Raw genomic sequence first — 7,021 nt, 5'->3', positions numbered from 1 at the left:
GCGTAGAAATTTGTTTCGAACGATACATCCTTCGGGCTTGAAATTAATCGATATAATCTGTCAAGTTATTTGAAAAATTGTTGTCGTACGTGCACGGAAACGATACGAATTTAATAACACATATCAAATTACAATATTTATCTATTTGGATATATTATGTTTACTTTAATTTTGTTTAAAGATAGAAAAGAAAAATGACTACGTGAATATTTTCCGTTGTTCGATTCACTCTACGTCAAATATACGTAAAGTTTTGTAAAGTTTCATTTTTCGTATTTTTGTAAAGGGGCGTTAACTATCTAATTTTCATGGATTTTGATTTCTTGCTTTACTGCACCAATGAAATAACGAGTTTCCCGTAAGGGTAGGAACGGGCCTTGTAGAAGGAGTAGGGATATAGCTATAAATGGGCCATATCCCGGCAAATTTGAAGACATTTGCTTAAAATCCTGTAGGATCATTGTAACTGTCCTAAATCAGCAGTTGTACTCAAATAATAAGTATACTTCATACTTGTCAACTAACTTACTTATCAACATACTTGTTAAATACATTCAGAATTTTGAATAAGTTCAAAAATATTATCGAAGAGATTTGAGAAAGTGTGAAAAAGTGTGAAGAAATTAAACGTTAAAAGTGTGAAGAAATCATCGAAACAATGTTCAATTGGATGAGAAATTCCTGCAACAAGACGGTATCATCTTTGTCAAAATATGAGCAGAAATCAGATATTTCGGAATTTTCATCTTTGATGAAAAGTAATCAAACAATTGTCACCGATGAGGACCAAGCGACTTCAGATGAAAGTATGAAAAAGGTATTACGTTCCGCGCTTAAAAAACCGAAGAATAACGATATAAACGACTTGGAGAGTATTGAAAAAACTCCCAAGAAAGTTACCTTTTTACTAGATGATAAATATATAAAGAAACATCGAAAGAGATCCAAACTATCTAAGAGATATCCAACAAAACGAGTTTCCTTGGATGAAGAAGAAAGTGATAATCTGAATGAAGTGAATTCAGACGAAGTTGTCGCTGCTTGTAAGCGAAAATTTCAAACCTTACGTTCTAAAAACAAGCCGTCCTCGCCGCCTATAAGTTCTTGCGCCTCATTCGATTCCTTAGAATTCCTCGAAGATGACACGAAAATTAAAGAGTTCGATTTCAATGAATCAAAAGAAAACGAAACATTTATAAATAGATTATTTAACATCTCATCAAAAAATAATAAGATAATAGAATATATCTACAAGAAGGCAAAGGCTTTGACCAAGCCTTTTTCAAGAACATCGCAGAATGAGACGAGTGAACAGTCCGAGGAAACTGAGAACAAGCCTTTAATCGATCATGCAGCTGATAATCATAATGACGATACTTTCCTTGACGATGAATTCATCAACCATATTGAACACAATACATCGGAGAATCTAGGCAATACAACCACGGAATCAACGGTGGGGAAACTACTTTTTGGTGTCAATTTGAATTATCAAACTACATTTAATGACATGTACGAACTTTTTCACAAGGAAAAATGTTCCTGATTTATGAATTATTCGTTTTAATGTATTTGAAGAAATATTTAGCTTATTATTTATTTTATATCATTTTTCAATGTATTAAAAATATTTGTACAAAAGTGTTTTAAACATATGTGGTAAATACTAAAAAATATTTTGTGAGTGCTAACGTTTTAATAACAATGTATAATTTTGTATATATTAAAGCACATTTTCTAATCTTCAAATAATAAATATCTATTACATATATTTATATATATATATATTTATATATATATATATTTATATATATATATGATAGACAATCAGATTATATAATATATAAAAATTATAAAATCAATTTTGTAAAGATTGAAATATCATTGTTTGTAATATAGTATTTGCCATATAGAGAACACTTATTCTCACTAAAGTAATTATTGTAAATTTCCTATGACATTAAGGAAGATCAATAATAAAGCTATGTCAAAGTATTTCATGTCTTACGTTATTCGCGAGTAAAACAGCAAGTTATCTTGATAGAACGATGACGATTTCGATATGTTCAATATCATCGCGAAACGTTATAGATTTACGAGGGATTTATGGGTATAAAAATAACCGAGATCATAAATCGGCTCCTCGTCTTTTAAAACGTTAATATATATAAATCTTCCATTGGATTCATAAATATGCTATTCTTCAATGATTGTCGACTCATAAATTTTTTATTTCATATTATACGATAATGTGGTTTATAAAACAAAAATGAAGTAAATACGCACTTAACCGAAGAAAAGTATTTAGCTTGTAAAAATCGATATGAGCAATAGTATATAAAAAATTTAATGAAATTCAATGAAATAAAAAAATAAAATGATAATACTTCTTTTTAAAACTTTTTATATAATTTTCGTCAATAAACAATTTCTTATATTTTGCCTTTTTATTTTTATATGTAATTGATATATAAAATATATTTTTTTATTTTTTTTTTGTTTTAGTTATAAGAAATAAGTTTCTTCGTGTAAGCAGAAGCAGAAGCAGAAGCAGTTCGCATATTAATAACAAATTTTTATAAAAGCCTTGGGGACAAAGTCCTTTCTTGTGGGGTTTAGCAAGGTTGAAGGGGAGGATTCATCGTACCGATAAGAACTACTCTACCTCGGTGTTTTAACTTTTGCCAACTAGGAAGAAGCTAGAAGATCACGGAAGAATATTAAAATTTTTAAGTATTAAGAAGATAAAGTTTAAAAGTATAATTTTGTAAATTTAAATATATATATATTAATACACATACACAATCGTTATTATTTATATTACAAGTATCATATTAGAAGAATATAAATATTTCTATAAATTTCGTTTAAATATTAGAATAAAATTATCTTATTTAAATAATAAAAAATTACGCATTGAATAAACTATTATAATATTACATTTACCTTTCGCTTAACTAAACATTTAATTATTTAATATATTTTTTGCTTATCATGAAAGAAGCATTCATTTTAATAATGGATTTTTGAAAGGCCATGGAAAAAAAAAAGAACAAAAAGAATATGTGCAACTGGAGGCAACAAATTTAACAGATGCACGTATGCAGCCACGTGGTAAACGAAATTATTCTCATGTGGAATACGTGACACGAAACTCTGTCTTCATCCTTAAAATGCGAGAGACACTTTATTTAATATTTCTCGAGACAATAGGATAATAATATACTCTAAGGATAACATACGATATCAAGTTGTAAGCGTTAAATATCTGTCGTAGTAATATAAACGTAATTTTTGTTATATACGACTATGACAATCAGTCAATATTATTGCATATTGTTTAATTTCTTGTTAATTTGAATGATTATACATTCAAGTACGTCCAACGGATAATTTAATAAAATAGGATTAGGTATATCATAAGTTTAAAAATCGTGTGTTCTATTACAAAGTGAATACTGTATTTCAGAATTAATCATTGTAACTAATTATGAAAGTTTATACGATTACGAAACTCATAATGACTTTGTTGTACGCTTCACATTTTCTCTGTTAATGGCGCAGGATTGTTATAAATTCGATTTGTCGACATGAAGAGAGCTTCTATTTTGATCAGCGAAAATACTACAAATAGCTTTTGTTTATTTAACAAAATAGTTCCGTGACGATGATGCGTATGAAGAACTTAAACTCGAACGGATAGCTTAGATAAGGTGAGCTTACGATGCTATTGATTTACCCAATATACTTTGTCGACCTTTAATCAAGTGATTAAATAAATATCGTTTCTTTTATCCCTCTTTTTTACCATTTTGCTTCGAGAATAAAAAAAAATTATTATTTGATGGTACTTATGCTAAATTGTACAAAGTAATAAATGACTTCGCATAAAAAAAAAAAAAAAGAAATAAATCCGATAATAAATTTGTAATTATTTTCTAAATAAATTCAAAATGATGCATTGTATTTATTTTAAGATCATACGACATACGTATTTAAATGATAAAAAATCATCGAGATTATAGTAAAAAATATAATAAAAAAAATTCCTGGCCGTTATCAGCTCGTGCACTCACAAATGCAAATAAATATTCACCGAAGTTAAAACCTCTCTTTCCCTCTCTCTCTTTCTTTCTCTCTCTCCCTCCCTCTCTCTCTCTCTCTCCCTCTCTTAACTTTCTTCCCGTGATTTAATACACGAACACAGAAGAATCTTTTAACGCTTCGTTATCCAAATTCATGCATGAGAAACTTTTATGGCTGCAGCGAAGGATTGTTATTTTCGTTGATCGTTCTTCAAAGGACTCGTCTATAAAGAAATTTGCATTATTGTTATATTTTAAGATTGCTATCAATGTTTTTACGGTAAATATTAAATGTTATAATATAATCGGATATCTTCGAAATTTTCTCCAACAGATTAAAAGTACAAAATTTAAACATAAAATCAATTTAGATAAGACCTTTCGGTTATTAATGCTTTATAATCGTTTTGCAATTTAATTACACTAACTAAATACTTGCATAATAAATTCCAATATAATTTCATAATTTTAATTCGTATTTTTACGTATGAAAGAATTCTTTGATTTTACATTAAAAAATAATTGCTATTATTCTTATTCGAAAATTGATTCATTTTAATCTGATGAATCTTCATTATTCAGATTAATCTGATTTTATTCGATAAATCAGAAAATTTGCGAAGAAAATTTTTTTTCAGAATTATTTCTCTTCCTCTCTCGATAACATTAAGAAGAAAATTCTTTTTTTTCCGGATTTGTTATTCGATTTCGTCTTAGCAGGATTTTATCCGACCTCGTAAACGAATTTTTCTTTAATACTATAACTTTCATTTCATTACCTCCTAAGAAAGTTCTCACGCTAAAATATTTTTTCAGGTTTTAGAGTAAATTCTACTGTTTCAGAAAGCACGGACAAAAATCAAGAAGTTAAGAAGATATAAAGGGATAGCTCTTTGAATGCAGTTATTCGAATATAAGCTTAAAGGAAATCGATTTGTCAATAGCCGTTTACGATCCTTTCATTCTTTAGTAAATTCTCGATCTAAGAGCAAAGAGATTTTTCAATTCGAGTTGTTCGATGTCTTTTTTATTTCTCTAAGTAGAAAATTTTCTTGAGTAATTGGAATTAAAAATAGAAAGGAGAAAAAGAAAATAAGAAAAAAAAAACAAGAAAAAAAGATAAAGAACGAACAAAAAATAAAAAGCAAAAGTTGTACTTATTTTTATGCGTAATACGAAACCTTATTTATAAAAACTTAAAAACTCTTATTTTTTTAAATAGTTACCTAATTATAAAATTTACGAAAAACTTTGATCGCATAATTTATAATATTTTTAACGATGCATTAATACATTTTGTTTTAATGTGCTACGTCAACTCGATTGAAAGGAAAATTTAACTAGCTCGTAGCATTAAAGAGGATAGCCATCGTTATCGTTCATCCGAACCGTTGCTTCGTATCAAAGAATGAAATTTCAAAGATTTGTCGAACGAGATAAAAAGGATTTGTAAAGCAGATTAATAAGATCATCCTGAAAGCAGGAATTTCAATTTATGATGTAGGGACAAAATTTTCGATTAAAAAAAGAGACAAATGTCAGGAGAGTAAATATGCATGGTACATCTATTTTATCAATTTCATGCGAGAGAATTAGAAATAGTACGATAAGGAATGATTAATCGACGGATATGTCTGTAAAATAATAACCTTTTTTTATTTTTTATTTTTCTGTTTCTCTTTTTTTTTAAGAGTAAATAAAATCCGATTTTCTCCGACGAAGAACTATTTTTTACTTTTTTACGATTGAAAAAAGCAAAAAAAGCATTTTGATAATAAACATTTGATTTTGCAACAAGGAACGTTAATTGTTAGAATTTAACGAAAGAAATAATTGATTTTTATCTTTCACTTGATAATTCTTTTTAAGTTAAAAGAACGTTAAAAGAAATCATTGTACTTTTCAGTCGACTTTCTCAACTTTCTGTCGCGTAGTCCGTAACTGAATATCTACAATTTTCGAAAAAGTTCTTTTGATTTTTTGATGGACAAGTCGTTCTTTCGTCCTTGATTCCTTCGAGAATAAATGAGTCCTTTCGTTAAAAGACTTCCATCGGGACATCTTCTTCCATTATGGCGATGGGATCGATGATATAATATCCGAGCAAAAAATAAATCGTAGTATCCACTTTAGTCTGAAGCAGATACTTTGAAAAAAAAGAAAAGAAAAAAAAAAAACAGAAAAAAGAAAAAAAGAAAAAAACAGGAAGAAAGTATTGTGTTACGAAACTAATTTTTTTTAGATTAAGTTTTCATTAAGAACAATTTAGATATCAGGCGCTTTCATTAAATTAAGGTATAAGAAAATGGCAAGTTCAATTTTCAAATCTTCCGGGAACTTCGTCGTGAACTTTTGAAATTTTATGGATAGAAGGCTAATAACGGCAAAACTTTTACAATACGACGGGAGAACTCGAGAATTGTTGTGATCGTATCGATCGACTGCTTTCTGTGCTATTAATAATTCCTTCATGTGCACACGGAAGCTATCTTCGCTCGACATTTTTGTAATCCACGTGAGTACAATTTTGAGATTTCTGACAACGTACCTTTGTGCCACAGGGCAGAATTACCAGGAAGGGTTTGGGATAAAAGAATTCTAGCCATAGGCGTCGATATAACAGCATTATCTCTTGATGCCGACATGATAATAAAATAAAACGTTTTCGTTTTTATAATATTAAAACGATGTTAATATTGAAAAGAAAGTTGACATATATTTGTATTTGTATATATACGAAAGATTTATCAAAAGAAAAATAAATTAAATACGCGTAGGTATTTATTTATTTATTTATTTTTCTTCTTTTTAATGAAATTATATGAGATCAAATTAATTTGCATGATCACCTTTAAACAAGTAAGAACGTGTCTGAAATCTCTCCGGTGTGAATTTTGTCTGGAAGACTTTGATAAATAACAAGATATTTGTTCTGC

General features: G+C 28.3%; 1 long non-coding RNA gene across 1 annotated transcript in view; it reads right to left on the bottom strand.

The window, feature by feature from the left end:
* Window positions 1-1,894: 1,894 nt before the first annotated feature.
* Window positions 1,895-7,021, bottom strand: part of LOC127064283 (uncharacterized) — a 26,231-nt gene continuing 21,104 nt past the window's right edge. Inside the window, exon 4 of the long non-coding RNA XR_007781624.1 lies at window positions 1,895-4,309. This is a non-coding gene — a long non-coding RNA (uncharacterized LOC127064283). The remainder of the gene's footprint in view (window positions 4,310-7,021) is intronic.

This window comes from Vespula vulgaris, chromosome 5 (assembly GCF_905475345.1).
Source record: "Vespula vulgaris chromosome 5, iyVesVulg1.1, whole genome shotgun sequence".
In the NCBI taxonomy this organism is placed as follows: domain Eukaryota; kingdom Metazoa; phylum Arthropoda; class Insecta; order Hymenoptera; family Vespidae; genus Vespula; species Vespula vulgaris.
This window is presented reverse-complemented; position numbering and strand designations above follow the sequence as displayed.